We start from the raw sequence: 19,876 nt of genomic DNA, 5'->3' as shown, positions 1-19,876 counted from the left end.
AAGATCTGGTTGACGGTAAGCTGTCTACTTGTTCGTCCTTTCTTGCCGTCTGCCGCTTTTGGCTCGTTTTCTGACTTGGTGTTCTTCTCTTCTTTTCTTCTTCCTTCTTGCACAGAATATTTCCCTGGCTATTCTACCGCCGCCAACCAGACCATCGAGGCCCGCCGCAAGCGCGAAGGCAGGCTGGCTTCGAGATCTCGCCAACCGTCGGCCGTTCGCTGGAGGAGCAGCTCTTGGCGATCAGGCCCGCATCCAGCCGGCTCACCGACTGCTCCGCCGTCTTCAGCGTGCCGGGGCGCAAGTGTTGGTCACCCTCTGGCCCGGCCAAGTGGTTCCTCGCACCCCCAGTCGGACTGCCGACTGGCTGGAGGTGGCAGTCGGCCGCTTCGAAGCCTGGAAGGCCTCGGCGGCTCGCTCCGGCGCCAGGCGGGCGCTGGAGTTCGTCAATGCCTGGTATCCCGGCCTGAGCCTGGATCAGCTGGCTACCTGGCGGCAGCAAGCCGACACGGAGCTGGAGCCGGCACGGCCGGCTATCATCCGGCGGGCTTCGGCGATTGCCGACTACACCGACACCAGCGTCTTCGCCCCCGAGGTGGATGACAACGGTGTCGCACAGCCGGAAGAGTGGTTCGGGCTGAACCCGGCGGACGGTGAAGACTCGGCGGAGGAGATCGACTCCAGCGACGAGGGCGAAGAGGAGGAGGAGGAAGGTGAAGACGCCGAGCCGGCTGGTGGAGCAGCCGACCAGCCTCAGCCTGACCGCGCCTCCAGCACCACATCACGCCCGAGTGCGTCGCCTGCCACTGGTGGTGACCAAGCCTAGACCCGCTAGGCGGCCACTCCTTCAGCCGGCGAGGCCGTCTCCACCGACCAGCTCGGCTCCCGCACCATGCCCTAGTCTAGTCTGGCGTCTTTTGTTTTCCTGTCTTGTCACTTTTGGAACAATATTCTGTTAAGTCTGCACAATTCCACCCACTGGGGGTGTATTCGAACCATGTTGATTGCCAGCCTGTTGGGGGCCTTTATAGGTATATATAACTTATGCATGCATTTGGCCTTTCCTCGTACTTTGCTTTTTATCCTTCTGCTGTTTCCTTTGCCGCCCTCCCTTGGTTGCCGCCTCCCCAGTCAGACAGTTGCTCTGCAATCTGTAGCTGGAGGAGTGCCTGGCCAATTGGGGGGGAAGTACTCTAGCTTTGCTGGACTAAAGCTAAGTTTTTAGGAAGCCGGCCAGCCGGCAAGCATGGTTGGAGGCCGTCTTTTTGCTATATAAGTTCGTTGGTCCTTAGCCGTTTTTCATGTGGGCATCCTTTCTGCCTTGCCTCTTGCTAGTCGGACAGTCGGTTCTTCGAGCTGCGACTTTCAACAAGAGAGGACTGGGGAGCCGGCACACTACTTTTCTGACTTCAGGTAGAACTTTTAATATAGCTCAAGGCGGCCAGTCCCCGGGCCGACTAGTCGAACCCGGTGCCAGACAAGAAATCAAATGTAATAATACATTCATGGATATGACACTCGTCATTCATAGATAAACAAAGGCAGTCCCTGAGTACTGTTCGGGGGGCCTGTTGGTTCGTACTTAATACAAAAGGGTAGCATGATACATAATTCTTTCAACTGTAAAATCTTCTCAGGAGGTTCGCGTTTCATGGTCGCTTCGACTCCTTGCCGGAGTCGTCTCTCTTGCGCGCTCTTGGTTTTTGTGCGTCGATCAAGTAGTAGGAGTCGTTGTCGAGTGCCTTGCTAACGACAAAGGGGCCTTCCCAAGGGGCCGAGAGCTTGTGCTGGCCGGCTGTTCGCTGGATCAGCCGGAGCACAAGGTCGCCCTCTTGGAAGGATCTTGGCTTGACCTTGCGGTTGTAGTAGCGGCGCAGCCCTTGCTGGTAGATGCCGGACCGGCTGAGTGCTAACAGCCGGCCTTCTTCTAATAGGCCGACGCCGTCTTCTCTTGCTTCCTTGGCCTCCTCCTCCGTGTACATGGTGATCCGAGGCGAGTCGAACTTGATGTCTGTTGGGATGATAGCCTCGGCACCGTACACGAGGAAAAATGGAGTGAAGCCGGTTGACTTGTTGGGTGTAGTGCACAGACTCCAGAGGACAGCCGGCAGCTCATCGAGCCAGCAGCCGGCCGATCGCTCCAGTGCTACAACCAGTCGAGGCTTGATGCCGGAGAGGATGAGTCCATTTGCTCGCTCGACTTGGCCGTTTGACTGCGGGTGGGCAACGGACGCTAAGTCCAGTCGGATGCCCTGCGTCGCGCAGAAACGTGCCAGTGCTCCTTTGGCGAAGTTCGTGCCGTTGTCGGTGATGATGCTGTGCGGCACGCCGTACCGAGTAGTGATGTCAGTGATGAATGTCACGGCAGTCGGCCCATTCAGCTTCTTAATCGGCTTTGCTTCGATCCACTTTGTGAACTTGTCCACAGCAACAAGTAGATGCGTCAAGCCGCCGCGGGCTGTCTTGAAAAGGACCCACCATGTCCACTCCCCAGACGGCAAAAGGCCAGGTGAGGGGAATGGTCTTGAGTGCAGAAGCCGGCAGGTGTTGCTTGGAACTAAAAACTTGGCATCCTCTGCAACTCTTGACTATTTGTTTAGCATCCTCCAAGGCAGTCGGCCAGAAGAAACCATGGAGGAAAGCCTTGGCCACAAGTGATCTTGAGGCTGCGTGGTGGCCGCATTCGCCTTGGTGGATATCCTTGAGGATTGCCACTCCTTTTTCTGGCTCGACACAACGCTGGAAGACTCCAGTGACGCTGTGCTTCACAAGCTCTCTGTTGATTATTGCATATGCTGCGGCTCGTCGTTGCACTAGTCTTGCTGAGATCTCATCAGTCGGCAGCTCTCTGCTGACTAGGAACTTGAGGATGGGTTGGGCCCATGACGGAGCTGTGACTTCTTCTTCTGTTAGTTTAGCCACCATGACTCGGGTGGGTGGGTTGGGTGGCGTGGAGTTGGAGTTGGCCACCGCTTCTTGCGTTGCTGCAGTCCCCGGGCCGACTGCTGCAGTCCCCGGGCTGGGCTCTGAAGTCCCCGGGCCAGGTGCGACTATGGCAGTCCCCGGGCCAGTTGTCGAAGTCCCCGTGCCGCCTGCGGGGTTCCTCCAGTCGGATCCGGCTGTATCTGGCGTAGGCGGCACGAAGATGGAGTCCGACTCTGGAGATGGTTTGATGGATGGCTTGAGGAGGCGCTGGAGGGAGACGCCAGTTGGTATGGCTTGTCGGGTGGAGCCGATCCGTGCTAGGGCATCTGCTTGGTCGTTGTCGACCCTTGGCACGTGAAGGAACTCGCACCCTTCGAAGTATCCGCTGATCTGCTGGACGAGGAATCGATAGCTCGCCATGTTCGCGTCCTTGGCGTCCCAGTCGCCAGACGACTGCTGGACCACCAAGTCTGAGTCGCCGTAACACAGGATCCGGCGTATGCCGAGCTCTTTGGCTAGCCGGAGCCCATGTACGAGCGCCTCGTACTCGACCACGTTGTTGGAGGCGGCGAAGTGGATCTGCAGCGTGTACTTGAGCTTGTCGCCTTTGGGAGAGGTGAGGACGATGCCGGCTCCCAAGCCGGTGCGCATCTTGGACCCGTCAAAGTGCATTCGCCAATGGGTAGAGTCGGGAGCCGGCGGTAGGTACTGGGTCTCGGCCCAGTCGACGAGGAAGTCGGCCAACGCTTGGGACTTGATGGCGGTGCGGGGTTGGTAGAAGATCGTGTAGGGAGCTAGTGCGATGGCCCATTTAGCCACCCGGCCGGACGCATCCCGGCTGCCTATGATCTCGGCGAGCGGGGCGGTGCACACGACCGTGATGGGGTGCTCTTGGAAGTAGGGCTTCAGTTTCTTGGCGGCGAAGTATACCCCATAGCACATCTTCTGGTAGTGCTGGTAGTTCTGCTTTGAGCTGGATAGCACTTCGCTTAGGTAGTACACCGGCCTCTGGACTAGCTGGGCTCGGCCTTCTTCCGGGCGCTGGACCACAACAACAGTACTGACGACTCGGCTAGTCGCGGCGATGTAGAGGAGCATGGGCTCCTTTTCAGTCGGCGCTGCCAGGATAGGCGGAGTGGTCAGCATTTTCTTCAACTCATGGAAGGCTTGGTCGGCTTGGTCGTTCCACTCGAAGTGAGTGGACTTCTTCATGAGTCGGTACAGGGGGAGAGCCTTCTCTCCTAGTCGGCTGATAAAACGATTCAGGGAGGCTAAGCAGCTGGTGAACTTCTGCACATCTCGCAGCTTGGTGGGAATCTCCATCCTCTCGATGGCCTTGATCTTGACAGGGTTGCACTCGATGCCGTGTTCGCAGACCAGGAAGCCTAGCAGCTGGCCGGCTGGCACTCCGAACACGCACTTCTCGGGGTTGAGCTTGATTTGGAATCGGCGCAAGTTGGCGAATGTTTCTTTCAGGTCTTCCAGCAAGGTGCCGCGCTTCTCTGTCTTCACCACAATGTCGTCTACGTAGACGTGGGCATTTCTACCGAGTTGTTTCAAGAGGCATTTCAGCATGCAACACTGAAAAGTGGCACCGGCATTCCTCAAGCCGAATGTCATAGTCAGGTAGCAGAAAGCTCCAAAGGGTGTGATGAAGGCAGTCTTCAGGCGGTCAGCTGGGTCCAACTTGATCTGATGGTACCCTGAGTACGCATCCAAAAAACTCAACAGCTCGCATCCGGCTGTGGAGTCTATCACTTGGTCAATCTGTGGTAGAGCGAACGGATCCTTTGGGCAGGCCTTGTTCAGACTGGTGTAGTCTATACACATACGCCACTAGTTATTCTTCTTCAGAACCAGAACTGGGTTGGCAAGCCATTCTGGAAAGAACACTTCCATGATAAAGCCAGCGGCAAGGAGCCGGGCTATCTCTTCTCCCACGATTCTTCGCTTCTCTTCTGACACTCAGCGGAGGGGTTGCTTGACCGACTTCGCGTCGGCGCGGACATGTAAGTTGTGCTCGGCGAAATCCTTCGGGACACCCGGCATGTCCTTTGGGGACCATGCAAAAATGTCTCGATTCTCATAGAGGAAGTCGACGAGCTCGCCTTCCTATTTACTGTCCAAGTTCGCCCCAATGACAGTGAACCTCTCCGGGTTCTCCGGGTCCAGAGGTATCTTCTTCGTCTCTTTGGCAGGCTGGAAGGAGCCCTGCGCATCACTATCTTTGGGATTGGGGGACAGGGCCGGCTGCTTGCCGGCCATGGCCACAACCCGCTCCAGCATCTTCTTCTCTTCTGCCACCACGAGGGACTCGGCCAGCCGGCTACTGGCCATGGCGCACTCGATGGACTTCTTGTAGTCGCCGGCTACCATGATGATCCCCTTCGAGCTCGGCATCTTCATCTTCAGGTAGGCGTAGTGGGGCACAGCCATGAACTTGGCCAGAGCAGGTCGGCCAAGCAGAGCATGATAGGGGCTCTCCAAATCCACTACCTCGAACCAGATTGCTTCTCGGCGAAAATGATCCTTGTCTCCGAAGAGAACATCCATTTTAATCTTGCCGATTGGGGAGCAAGACAAGCCGGGGACGATACCATGGAAGACGGTGCGGCTCGGCATAAGCTGCTTCGCTTTGATGTTCAGCTTCTCCATGGTATCGCGGTACAGTATGTTGATACTGCTTCCGCCATCTATCGGGACGCGGGAGAATCGGGCAGCTCGCCTCGCCGTCGCGAGGGTGACATCCAAGACCATTGCATAGGAGCCAGGGGAAGGCATCACCTCTGGGTGGTCGGCCTGGCTCCAGCTGATTGGCTTCTCTGACCAGTGCATGAACTCGGGGGCGCTAGAGGCGACTGCATTAACTTCTTGATGCTGTCGGCGCCGACTGCGCTTGTCGTCGGCTTGACTGGTGAAGACGACGTAGGCGGCGTGCTCTTCAGGGAATTCGTCTTGGATGGCGCCGACTGCCGGCTGCTGGGGGGCTGGAGGCGGCGGACCGGGAGGCGGAGGCGGCAACATCCCCTCGCCCTTGGTGATGCGGGTGAGGCAATGGCATTTTCAGGTTGTGTGGTTGGACGGCTTCGCGCCGCTGTGGAACTTGCAGGGGGCATCAAGAGCCCGCTCGTAGGAGAAAGACGGCTGCCAAGCCGGCCTGCCACCCTTCTTCTTGGGAGCGGGCCGTTCTTCGGGCTGCTCATCTTCAATGGTGGCCACCTGCCGACTGGTGGAAGTCGGCATGGGGGCCTTGCGCTTGTGATCGTTCTGGTAGGGGCGCCGATTAGGGTCGCCGGCCGGCGTCTTGGAAGCCGGAGCAATCACCTTCCCTGAGGCGTCTACTCGAAGCTCGGTCTTCATCGAGGAGTCGGCCGTGGCGTACTTGTCCGCGATGACTAGCTACTCGTCGAGGGTAGCCGGCTCGTCGCAGAGGAGTCGGTGCTTGAGGAGGGTGCCCTCTCGGCACCCGGCAGTGAAGTACTCGATGGCCTGGACCTCATGCACCCCCTCGCAGGAGTTGCGGAGCTCGGCCCACCGCGTGAGGTAGTCGCGGGTCAACTCGTTGGGCCCTTGGACGCAGAGGGAGAGCTGGCGAGGCTTGGGAGGCCGCTTGTAGGTGCTGGTGAAGTTGCGGACGAAGACTTCCGTGAAGTCCAGCCAACTGTTGATGCTATAGAGCTTGAGGCTGTTAAGCCATGTGCGCGCCGTGCCCTGCAGCATGAGGGGGACGTACTTCACGGCGACGCGCCGATTGCCGTTGGCTATGCTGACAGCCGTGGAGTAGTCGATGAGCCAATCTTCCGGCTTCACTGAGCCGTTGTACTTGGGTGTGTCTCTGGGGAGCGAGAACCCTTTGGGGAAAGGCTCGTCGCGGATGCGGGGGCCAAAACATGGCGGGCCGACATCGTCTTCTTCTTCTAACGCCAAGGATCGAGCAAGGCGGTCGATCCGGTGGCGGGCGTCGTTCTCGCCGACTCCTTCTCGGCGGCCGAGTCGGTCGCCAAGATTCGGGTGCATGATAGGCGGCGGGGTGAGACGTCTTTCTCTTCGAGGCGGGGGAGGAGGCAGATTCCCTTGGTGCTCCACCGCTCGAGGGCGGCCCTCCGCGTCGCGCTCAACGGTGGTGCGAGTCCGGCTGCGGCTGGCAGCCGGCTCCTTGTCTTTCTTCTGGCGAGCGGGACGTCGCGGCGTGCTCCCGGCGCGGGGGATGACTATCATCACGGGCGCCGGCTTCGTGCCCTTCTGCAGCCGCGTCGATCAGCTGCTGGATCCGTCTTGTCATGTAGGGGAGCTCATCGGCTCCTAGCCCATTGAGCTCTTCTGCGGCCGCCTGAGCGGCTCGCAGATTCTCGAGCGGGGTGGCGTAGACGGGGCGGTCTGCCCCCAGCATGCTGGCGACGGCCGCGCCGCGCTTCTGAACGAAGCCCGCTCGGCTCGGACCGCTAGGCGGCGGCGTACCGAAGGCGGCGCGGTCAACTTCGCGCTGGTGGGCCTCGGTGAGGCGTCTCATGGAGGCTATCTTCTGGCCTTCCGCGATGAGGGCGAGGCGGCGTGCCTCCAGGGTCTCGGCATCGGCGTCGGCCGGGATGGGGACGGAGAGGTCGTGCATCGCCGCTTGCAGGGCGTCGCGGGCGTTCTCGCCTGAGTTGGCAACGTGGCTGATGACCAACACTACGGTGACAGCGTTGCTGCCACTGTCAGCTCGAGGGAGAGGATCGTCGAAGACCACCACGCCGGAGGGGTACGCGTCGAGCGATGCCGTGTCGGAGTCGACAAGCATTGGGTCGGTGGAGCCGACCGACTCCACATCTGCAGCAGGCTCGCTGGAGACGTGAAGCTGGTCGAGGAGGCTGACGAGGCGGCTCTCGGGGTAGTCTGTGCCTGCGTCGGACGCAGGCTCGTCGGAGATGCGAGTCTCGCCGAGCAGGTCGGCGAGGCAGCTCGCTGCGCAGGCGTCGTCGACGCCTTGCAGCGCGTCGAGGCAAACGCCATCGGGCGCAGCAGGCTGGCTGCGCTCGCGGGGGAGGAAGAGGGTTCCCGTCCAGAACAGGTCTCCGGACGACGGTGCACCTGGCCCCACGGTGGGCGCCAAATGTCGGGTGGTAGGTGCGACATATGCCAACGGGTGGCTTATCATTGTGGGTGCCAATAAGATGTCGCCGGTGCCTGGAAACGGGATGAGGCGTAGACATGCACGCCGGCGGATCTTACCCAGGTTCGGGGCTCTCCGAGGAGATAACACCCCTAGTCCTGCTCTGCGGGGTCTCCGCATGATCACTAGATCAGGAAAAGTAGCTACAATCGCTCCTAGAGCTGTTGGGTTCAAGGGAGAAGAAGAACAAGGCTAGCTCTCACTTCTCTCTCTCTATGGTGTGTGTGCTATGCTCAGAAGCCAACCCTTTGCATGGGTGCCCTGGGGGGTTTATATAGGCCTAACGCCCGAGGGTACAATTGTAATCCGGCTGGGCACTGGTCCCAGCCGTCAGTGTCTATGCTCGCCGGCTTCTCCGCCGGCTGTTGGGGCCCGCCAACTGGTGGGTCCCGCCGGCTGCCGGCCTCTTGGTCGACAGGCCGGCCCCACCGCCTAGGGTCTTTGTCGGTGGCTGCTTACTGTTGCCTCGCCTCTGATGACGAGGGCTTCGTTGAGGTAATCGTGGCTACAGTGGGCCGCCTCGAGGGCCCTTACTGTAGCCTTACCTCGTCTTGTCTCCTTAATGTGGCGCATGCTTCGAGGGAGGGGGTAGCCGACTTTTGGGGGCCGGCTTCCCTACCCGTGGCCATTTACTCCGACAAGGGTAGATCTTGACGAAGTAGGCGATCTCCTTGCCCGTACAAACTCCTTGGTTCAATTCCACAATCTTGACGGAGGCTCCCAAGTGACACCTAACCAATCTAGGAGACACCACTCTCCAAAAGGTAATAGATGGTGTGTTGATGATGAACTCCTGGCTCTTGTGCTTCAAATGATAGTCTCCCCAACACTCAACTCTCTCTCACAAATTTGGATTTGGTGGAAAGATGATTTGAGTGGAAAGCAACTTGGGGAAGGCTAGAGATCAAGATTCTTGTGGTTGGAATGGAATATCTTGGTCTCAACACATGAGTAGGTGGTTCTCTCTTAGCAACTGAATGTTAGAAGTGTAGGCACGTTCTGATGGCTCTCTCCACATATGAGAGTGGGTGGAGGGGTATATATAGCCTCAAAATCTAACCGTTACACACAATTTACCAAACTCGGTGAGAACGAATCATGAAACTCGGTCAGACCGATTTAGTTCAAAATGTGAACGTTAGGATTTTCGGTGGGACCAACATGTCAACTCGGTGGGACCGATTTCATTAGGGTTAGGACATAACATAATCTCGGTGAGACCTGAAGACCTAAGGGGTCCTCGGGCGTCCGGCCTGTTATTCGTTGGCCGGACTGATGGGCTGTGAAGACGTGAACACCTAAGATTGAACCCGTGTCCGGATTGGACTCTACTTGGCGTGGAAGGCAAGCTAGGCGATCTATTATGAAGATTTCCTCCTATGTAACTGACCTCATGTAACCCTAGATCTCTTCGGTGTCTATATAAACCGGAGAGCATAGTCTACATAGGACAGATTCATTACCATATTCACATAGGCTAGACTTCTAGGGTTTAGCCAATACGATCTCGTGGTAGATTAGCTCTTGTAATACTCATATTCATCAGGATCAATCAAGTAGGAAGTAGGGTATTACCTCCATAGAGAGGGCCCGAACCTGGGTAAACATCGTGTCCCCCGTCTCATGTTACCATCGATCCTAGACGCACAGTTCGGGACCCCCTACCAGAGATCCGCCGGTTTTGACACTGACATTGGTGCTTTCAGTGAGAGTTCCACTGTGCCGTCGACGAAAGGTTCGATGGCCCCTTCAATCGTCGATAATGACGCTGCCCAGGGAGGAACCTTCCTCCCCGGACAGATCTTTGTGTTCGGCGGCTTCGTACCGCGGGCCAACTCGCTCGGCCATCTGGAGAAGATCGATAGCTACGCCCCTGGCCATCAGGTCAGATTCAGAAGCCTGAATTACGTCGTGGACATCCGTGGAGACTTGATCTTCGACGGATTCGAGACCGCAACAACCACTCCCCTTCGCCCCGATGAGCACGGCTTAAACCTGTCATCGGGCCACATCCAGGAGATAGCTCCTGCAACAACTCTGGCCTTAGATCCGAAGATGGGAAACTCAACCCCATCACGGGGGCTACCGATTCGGCGGCGTTGAAGCCGCGTGCAGATTCCACTTCATACGACGCTTGCGTCAACGGAACCCCGGACTCGTCTCCGGTATCGAGTTCCGAACCCTGCGAGCCCGCGGATACCGAACTCGATCGGTTACCGATCTTCAAGTTCAGCGCCGTGGATATCTTCCAACACTCACCCATGGGCGACCTACTAAACTCATTGAAAAACCTATCCCTGGCAGACGGCTCGTCGCCGAACTATGTTCGGTTCAACCTTACGGCGGATGATGGAGAATTTCGCTTCCCACCCGCCACCCACTCCATAGCCACCGTCGAAGACACAGCCAACACGCCTGACCCCTGCTCCGAAGACATCGACGGCCTGGACGACGAGGAGGGGCAAGGCCAGAGCTTGCTACCCGCTAGACGCGGGACAACCCATTCCTGGTATGACGTGTGTATTGCAGACACACCCAACGACGATGACAAGGAGGACCCAGTTGAGGATAAACCTCCTGGTACACAGTCCGAACACCGGCGCCCCCCACGCCGCTCTCAGTCACGTCACTTAACAGAAAACAATACTGGCACCGGAGGTGACAGTACTCCGGACAACGAAGACCCTGTCGAGACAGGATCCGAACGGGAGGACCAGGAAAGCGGGCAAGATAGCCCGGATGAACAAGTCATATACGGAGACTCGGAGGATAGTAATTGTCTCCCACTCTCCGAGCAAGATGAGAGCCTCGGCAACGAGGAATTCATTGTGCCTGAGGAACCTCTCGAGCAGGAGCGCTTTAAATGCCGGCTAATAGCCACGGCAAGGAATCTACGAATAAAGCAGCTACAGCTTCAAGCAAGCCAAGATCTGCTCAATGATAAATGGACCGAGGTCCTAGCCGCCAAAGAATACTGCCCTAGTGGCCCGTACAAAAGCCACCCCAAGGGCAGGGGGCTCCCTCCACATGATGGAGAGGCGCTGGAGCCCGTACCACCATCGAACAATGCGGCAAGTTGACCACAGTTCGGCCTGGATAAAGCAACAGCCCAAGCAGAACACCATAGCAGCCAATCCGGCCGTAAAACAAGAATAAGACGGTTCGGGAAAACAATCGCGATATCCGCCAAAGCTTAGTGGGCACAGCAGGACAGACAAGATCAACGTACAGATCGTGGGGATATGCCCCGACCGGCGATGATGGCCAGTTAGCCGGACATAACAGAGGCAACCACGCCCGAAGCCGCCAACAGCATCCAACGGAGGTGCTTCAAAGTGTGGCCCAACATAGAGGAGCCGCGCACCCTTTGTGCTTCACCGATGAGGTAATGGAGCACGAATTTCTAGACGGGTTTAAACCCATCAACATCGAATCATACGATGGAACAACAGATCCCGTAGTATGGATTGACGATTACCTCCTCCATATCCACCTGGCTCGCGGAGACGACCTTCATGCCATTAAATACCTTCCCCTCAAGCTTAAGGGGCCAGCACGGTACTGGCTAAACAGTTTGCCAGAAAATTCTATTGGCAGCTGGGAAGATTTGGAAGACGCCTTTCGTGACAACTTCCAAGGAACATATGTCCGGCCACCAGATGCCGATGACTTAAGTCATATTGTCCAACAGCCCGGCGATTCAGCCAGGGAACTCTAGACTAGGTTCTTAGTCAAAAAGAACCAAATTGTCATCTGTCCGGACGCGGAAGCCCTCGCGGCCTTCAAATGTAGCGTCTGAGATGAATGGCTAGCACGTCACCTCGGCCAGGAAGGACCTAAGTCCATGACATCCCTTACCGCTCTAATGAATCGCTTTTGTGCGGGAGAAGACAGCTGGCTCGCTCGTAAAAGCAACAACGCCAGCGACCCGGGCACTTCCGAAATCCGAGACGACAACGGCAAGCCATGACTAAACGAATACAACAATCGCAACAATAATGAAAGATTACGCGACACAGCGGTCAACGCCGGATTTCACAATCCGAAACCCGGTCAACGGAAGAAGCCATTTAAGGCCAAACAGGATGGACCATCCGCCCTCGACAGGATATTAGATCGACCTTGTCAGATTAACGGTCACCCTGATAAGCCAGCCAATCACACCAACAGAAATTGTTGGGTCTTCTAGTAGGCAGGCAAGCTTAACACTAAGCACAAAGGGAGGAGGCCACCAAGCGATAAAGACGACGGAGCGGCTCGCCAGCCGAACACCAGGGGCCAGAAGCAGTTTCCCTCCGAAGTTCGACCACTCCCGGAGCGGAAATAGCAGTTCGGCTTCCGCCACCCACCCACTATGCTGGCAAGATTTACACCACGCGTACATCACTACGCGCTCAAGATACCATGGGCATCGGCGGAAGCACAACACGGACAACCCTGCAAGCATTCCCGTAAACATTTTTTTATCTGTTTTCCTTACATTTCTTTATAATAACTTAAAAACAGGTGGCCAACAGGACAGCATCTACAACGGACTCTATCGGAGTTCGGATCTGTACACTCACCTAAGGGGCTACTTCCGTTAAGGATTCTCCTCCCTGAGGACAGGCGGCGCAGACGTGCGACAGGAGGTCCAAAATAGCTTTTTGTAGACCGCACTCTTTATTTTCAGCCTGTACAATGCCTTTTTCCTCCGTCCCCGATCCCGAGCATGTCAAATAGCCGGGTTGTGGTTTTTCTTCTATATGAATTTATCATTGGATTACTGCTCCACTCCCAGTAAACTTTATCCGAACTAATCTTCCATGAGTACAGCCGTAACGGCTGTGTTATAAGATGCGCCTCGGCATAACCTGCCAGGGGCTCGGTATGGGAACAAATGAGTCACCAATAAAAAGTCCGAACAGCTCTCTAGCGCACTTCGGCGTCGCAAGTTTGGCCTTATATGCATCAGCTCCGAATCATTGTGTTTGGTCAATAGTTGGGTTGCCCGGCTCCTGTGCTTGCTACCCTACGTTCCGCTCTATTGGCTAGGGTAGTAAAGGGAGAACTACTGCGATTGTGCCCTGCTTTGACCGGATGAGCACCTCAGTAGAGAAAGCCGAAAACTGACTATCATGCTGTGGCGAGAGCTGGTCAACCACATGACGACTTATTCGAATCTTTAGCGATTCTCCGTGTTACACGAAGGGTCTTTTTCAGATCAAAACATGTAAGGCACAATATTACGATACGCCGCATACATACCAGGGGCTATGTCGTAGCCCCACCATAAAACTCCTATGGCTAAGTGAAAGTGTTAGCGCCCTATAGTCCGATTGCCTGGTTCGCCGCATTATCACCTCCTTTATGGACCAAGACGTTGGATAAAGAGTGATTCAATGCTTTTCCGAACACCCCCGTATTTCCTACGAGGGGGCTGAAGCCGATGACTGGAAAACTTTCAAATTACATTAAAACGGCCGCACAGGAGGAATACAAGCTTTCGAGCAAAAATATAAATTAACTATAAAGTTGTCTGTTACAACCCTTGTACACATCACTCGAATATTATCTCTTTCGAGCATTGACCCTCTATCAAGCGGGCGGCCTCTAGGACGTCTCCAAAATAATGCTCCGGTTCCGGACGGTCATTGCCATTGGATGGACTCTTCGTCGCAACATCGATGGCCTTCATCTTCCCCCAGAATGTCTTGACTAGGACGAAGGCCATCCGTGCACCTTCAATGCATGCCAACCGCTTCATAACGTCGATACGCGGCACCGCGTCAGCAAGCCGCTGCACCAGGCCGAAGTAACTACTCGGAACAGGTTCATTCGGCCACAAAGGACTATGACGTTCTTCATGGCATCGCCGGATATCCTATGCAGCTCGGCCCACTAGGACATCTGTTCATTCAGCAACCGAGGGCGCTTCGACGCGCCAAATTGCGACCAAAAAAGCTTCTCCGTTGCATACCCCTCTTGCGCCTGATAAAACTGCGCCGCATCGGAAGAACTCTTCGGCAAGTCTAAAAAATTGTCCGGAGAACTCCATACTTGGTTAAGCTGAGCATAGTTCGGATCGCCGAACTTAGCCTGTAGCAAAAAGGGCTTGCCAGCCAAAATCTCCCCAGCTTGCCGGATCTCCTCACGGGCTGATCTGGATTCAGACCGCGCTTCTCTCGCCTCTCGTAAGGCCTTATCAAGCTCAGCCATTTTGGCTTCATTTTCCTTCTCAAGACGTTTATAGTGGCTAGCCGCATTCTCTAATTCGTGCGCCATGGTGGACATCTTCTCCTGGTCTTGGCGCCGCGCAACTTGTTCGGCTTTCAATTCAGCCGATGACTTTTCGGCAGCCGCATTACTATGCCAGGCCTGATCCTTGGCCCGTGCTAGCTCCGCCCGAAGGGCCTCTACGGCAGCGGCACCATCTGCATTCACGCACATTTCAGAGTTTTTAGAGTCAGGCTTAAATTACAAACACATTGGTGTAAGGAATGCGCGAAATATATACCTTGCGAGTCGTCAAGACGCCTATTGTGACACCCAAAATTTTGGCCTTATTTTTTTTATTTATTAAAATGTTGCCAGGAAATAAAACTTTTCCAATTGTCAAGTTTTACCTTTTGTAATTTCTGAATTTTTGCCTCTAGTGGGAAAAAACCTTCAAAGATATTGTTGGACTTGATTTCTCTCTATAATAAAACAATTATTTATTCAATGAGTTCAAATGTTGCAAGATTTATTTTCTCAAAACCTTGCTCTTATAAAATGATTTCCTTTGCATTTGGAGCCCAGTTTCACTACAACCATTTGATATATGCTTCTAAAATTTCCACAAAAATTTGGGGATGTCATGTGAGGGTTCCACATCACTTTTATGCAAAAATACCTTCTGGCCATTGGAGATTTTGAGCTTTTCACCAACTTTTCCAATTTGGTCCAGTAGGCACTTTTGCACTACAACCCATTTAAATATTCTTCTAAAAATTCTTCCAAGTGTTTGGAGATGTCAATGGATGTATACAATTCATCTTCAAGCAAAAACCCAATGATGTTCTTTGAAAAATTTGAGTGGATCAACCTCTTTTGCATTCTGGTCCAATTTGATGATTTGCACTGCAACCATACTTTTCCTTGCTCTAGTAACCCTGAGCTTTTTCCTACTTGTAGCACTCCCTACCAAACTCTTAAGTCCAGGAGTTTGGGCTCATTGGAGATTTTGAAGTGCATGTTCTAAACCCTTTTTCTTTCTGCCCAAAACTGGAGGTTTGCAAAACTTGCACTATCAACTTTCTGTATTTGCCAAACTAACCTTACCACCATCTCCTGCATCTAAAGAGACACTGATCTGGAGATTTTGGCCACTCCAAGAGTTGCCTAAGTGCATCTGGCATTCTGTTGAACACCTGGTGTGCACAGTCTGTTTTGGCATGAGTTCCTTGTTTGCACTGTGGACTTGCTCCTATGACCCAACAATCATGTCCACTGATCTCCTAGCCACCCCTACCCTTGTTCTGTTCTTTGCCAGCCCCAACCAAGCTCTCTAGAGCGCACTGGCATTCCGTCGAGCACCTGCCGTGCGTGCTCTGGGCGCGCCCAGAGCGCACGTTTTGAACGCGCGCGCACTACGCCGACACGCCGCACTGCCGCACTCGACGCGACCCGACCCTGGCCCCCTCTGCATTGCTGAACCGCGCACTAGCCGCCCCCTGCTCCACGATCTCTCTGGCGCCCTGCTGCGCCGCTGGCCGCGCCCTTGGCGGCACGCCGGCGTCGGCAGCGGATTCCGCCGCGGACGGCGCCGCCCAATCCACCAGCGCGCGCCAGCTGCCTCAGAGCACAGGCCGTTCTTATCCTCCCGCTCGTCGGACCGCGTTCGTCGCCGCCACAATGCCCTGCCACTACAGGAAAGTGGTCGCCGGCGATCTTATCTTCTGCCGCCGCCGCGCCAGCCTCGTCGCGCTATAAAAAGGGAACCCCGAGCCCCTCCGAGCACTCACGCGACATCAGACCCACCCCGTAGAGCTTTCCACGCAGTAGATCGACCCGTAGTGGCCGTCTTCCTCAACTCCGGCCAGCTCGGCCGCCGCCAAACTCCGGTGCGATTCGTCGCAACCAGCCACCTTTCGCCCAACCAACACCACCAGTAGCTCCCTCTGGTCCTTGCGGAGCTACCCAGCTACCCAAGCTCGATCGGAGATCACCGGAGCACTTAAGTCACTTCACCACCGTAGCTTTCCTCCGCCGCGGAGCTCGCCGCCGGCGATTCCTGCCACCTCCGTCGACCCAACCACCACCTAGAGGACCGCCTCGGTCTAGCCTTCCCATCCCCGCCCGCAGATGCCCTCGAGGAGCCGCCGTCCGTCGCCGGCGATCGCCGGAGCCCCGCTCCCGTCGGGCAGAAGAGAAGAGAAGGAGGGAAGGAACGGTCAAAACTGACCAGTGGGCCCTCTGGACCCACTGTCAGCGACCCGCACGTCCGCCCTCTCTCTGTTTAAGTGAAGGCGCAAAACCCCCGAGTGCGTTTCCTCTGCTGCGAAAGCGTATTTCTGCTGAAGCGTTTTCCTTTTTTCTGATTTTATAAAAACAGAGATTTGACCAAACTTTGGCTGGCTATAACTTTTAAAATAAAACTCCAAATGAGTTGATTCTTTTTCCTACCTCTCTCAAATTTCATCTAGTTTATTTTAAGATTTATTTCAAAAATATTTGAGACAGGTTTTGGTACTGTGTTTGAAATATTTGTATTTGTGTATTTTGCAAAATAGGATTTTTGGAGGAAAAGGAAAGCTTCCACTAAGTGCATCCTTTGCATACTTTTGAAGGCAAGCATTTCTGAACTCTGGCATAATATTTCTTGTAGTGTTTTGATGCGATCACAGCACCTATTGTCTTGGAGTATGTGATAGCCTTATGTATCGATTTGGTCTCGTGCATGAGTGCACTTTGGAGTTGTTTGTGGCCAGCAATGGATACACTAATGATTTGGATCATCCTCGTGAGCTTCTCTTGCACACCGGTAGGAAGCCGGGAAAGTCGTGGTCTTGGGTAGACACGAGCTTGTCCCTAATCCCTCGTCGAGACGAGTATGCCCGGCATAGCATGGTGAGGCTCGAGGAGTGGTGATTTATTTCACTAGTGGTAATATTGTTGGTGGATTCTTGGACCACCTGAGTCAGTTGTAGACCGAGTCTTGATCAATAGCTTCCTTTTGTTGGTACCACCACTTGTCCCTGTAGGGGACAGGGTATGGTTCAGTAGGTTGTCAACCCCTTTCCAAAGCACACACCGTACAGAGAGGCCGTGATGAGGGTCCCGTGGCCACGGATTAAAGCCTGTCATTCGGTCCGGGGGCATGGGTGTTTCCGGTTGGAGCCGAGGGGGGTTGCTCCCCTAGTTTGCGCGCGGTATAAATTTTGTGATCCCATGCTACGTCGAGGTTGTAGCCTCCCCACTTAGAGTTTTGCTTGGCAGGTGTCGTGGGTGATTCCAGACACTGGTGAGTTAAGCTGGTGTGTGCAGGTCAGGCGTGTTTTCAATCAAAAGACCGTAGACGGAATTAGTCCCGAGGGACTGAGTAATCCTGTTGCTCGTGGAAAATGGTACTCCCTCTGCAGAGGATATATCCTGTTGGATAGTCATGTTCTTGAGTAAGGACCACAGTCTGGGTTGAATCTTTGTAACGGTATTCGGATGGAGAACGATTAATCTAGAACTCCGCAACGGTATTCGGATGGAGACACGGTTAACTGGATCATAGCAACGGTATTCAGATGGAGATACGGCTTAATTAAATTATCGGTTTTCGGATGGAGAAACGACTGTACTTAATTTTGTTTAAGATTTTGGCATATGGATTATGATCTTTATTATTTGGGACTAACCATTTATATTGCGTATATTATTGAGTATCCCTGGGGTGGTCCTACCTCCTGGATATTCACTGTGATTATTCCCTTATAAGCCCTTTAAGTGGTGTCGCCCCGACGCCCGACTGCGGCATTATTATTTCTGCATTTTTCTGCTCGAGGAGTCTTTCAGACACTCGTTTGGCACCTGTATTATTATTCCACATTTTCCACTCGAGGAGTCATTCAGACACTCGTTTGGCCACATGTATTATTATTCCGCAATTTCCGCTCGAGGAGTCATTCAGACACTCGTTTGGCACCCGTATTACTATTCTGCATTTTCCGCTTGAGGAGTCATTCAGACACTCGTTTGGCACCCAGTATTTTTATTTTGGTAAAATTTTAACCATATGTGTGCATCATGATTTTTCGTATATTTCGTAACAGACGTGTGATCATCCAATTAATCTGGAGCATGTTTGATATATATTATACCCGTGTTATTAATGTTTGCGAGTACATTCAAACGTACTCACTGGCTTGTCCCTGGCTATTGTCTTGGCCAGATTCCTCGCTTGGAGATGAGTACCGTGGTGACAACCTCGGAACCCGCGTGTTGACGTTTGCAGGCTCGCGAAGATAGGAGTTAGCCTGGTCAGCTGTTCTTGTGGGAAATGGAGTCCCATAGACGCAGATGCACCCAATCGCTTCCGCCCTCGATCATTAGAAACCAAATGTTGTACCCCTAGGCCTAAATGGTCTTGTACTACATATTTTTTGTACTTGCTTGGATTTCCTTGTATCAAGTTGGTGCCTCATCAGCAAACAGTAATTCTGGGGCTGGTGAGCTCACAGGCCGTTTTTCTGGGAATTTGTATCCCAAAATCCGGTCGTGACACCTATTGATCAATGCAATGTCATCCTCCGCAATGTCCAGCTTTCGCTGCAGTTCGGTCACTTCCGCATCCCGGCCAGGGACAGGAGGGGCGGTAGCCTGCATTACAAATTAAATCAAGGTTAGTACCTAGGCATATCTTTTTGATCATCCGATTGCTTCCTTCAGAAGGCAATCCGAGTCTCAGGGGCTACTGCATACACAACAGGTGCATTCTGTCAATATTATTCAATTGGCAACATTACATCACAAACCTCAAAACCCCTTAGAAGGCTCGTAAAGGCCTCGTTCAACCCGCTCTTCGTGGATACAACTTTTTTGACCACCGTAACCATTAAGGCACGGTGCTCCTCAGAAACAGACGCTCGTCGCAGCATATCCGTCAGCGTCTCCGGCACTCCCGGGTCTTCAGACACCACTCCTTGACATTCCTTTGAAGGAATCTGCTTACCCACCTCCAGCATTGTCTCCGGCTGTAAACCGGACAGTTCGGGGCCGTCATTCTTGATCCCCGAACCTTGAGTGACAGAGGCACCGCTTTCGGGTAGCTCCTTCCTCGTTTCCTGCGCTACTTGCTGGTTGGGGGGAGCCCTCCGGGACGACACCTTGAGATCATCCGCCCTGTTAGGTGAGGAGGCCGGAGAAGGCGTGTCACTCTCCATCATCTCCGGAACAAGGTCTCCTGAGGAAGAGGACGATTGAGAAACACCAGGCGTTAACCTGCGAGGATGCACACACGTCGGAGGGGTATTTCAGTAATAAGAAAGGAATGAGGTATGATTAAAGTGCCCATCTCCACTTACGGTCTGGCCGGAGGTTCGTCCTCATCATCATCAAGCTCAACGACGACATCGCTTGCCCGGCCCAAGCCTCCCGACGATGGCATTTTCCCTTTCTTGGAAGGCTTCCCCTTCTGACCTCCAGAAGCGGCCCTCTTCTTGCCATGAAGCGCTCCCTCCACACCTTTGCCCCTGGGCAATAGGGTTTCGGTTTCCCCAAGCACAGCGCCTAAATTGCCCTTAGGATGAGCATCTCCTCTGGGATCCCCGCTCTCGCCCCCCTCGGTAGACA

Source organism: Aegilops tauschii, chromosome 7 (genome assembly GCF_002575655.3).
Source record: "Aegilops tauschii subsp. strangulata cultivar AL8/78 chromosome 7, Aet v6.0, whole genome shotgun sequence".
NCBI classification, from domain to species: domain Eukaryota; kingdom Viridiplantae; phylum Streptophyta; class Magnoliopsida; order Poales; family Poaceae; genus Aegilops; species Aegilops tauschii.
The sequence above is the reverse complement of the archived record's forward strand: the minus strand, read 5'-3'. Positions refer to the sequence as shown.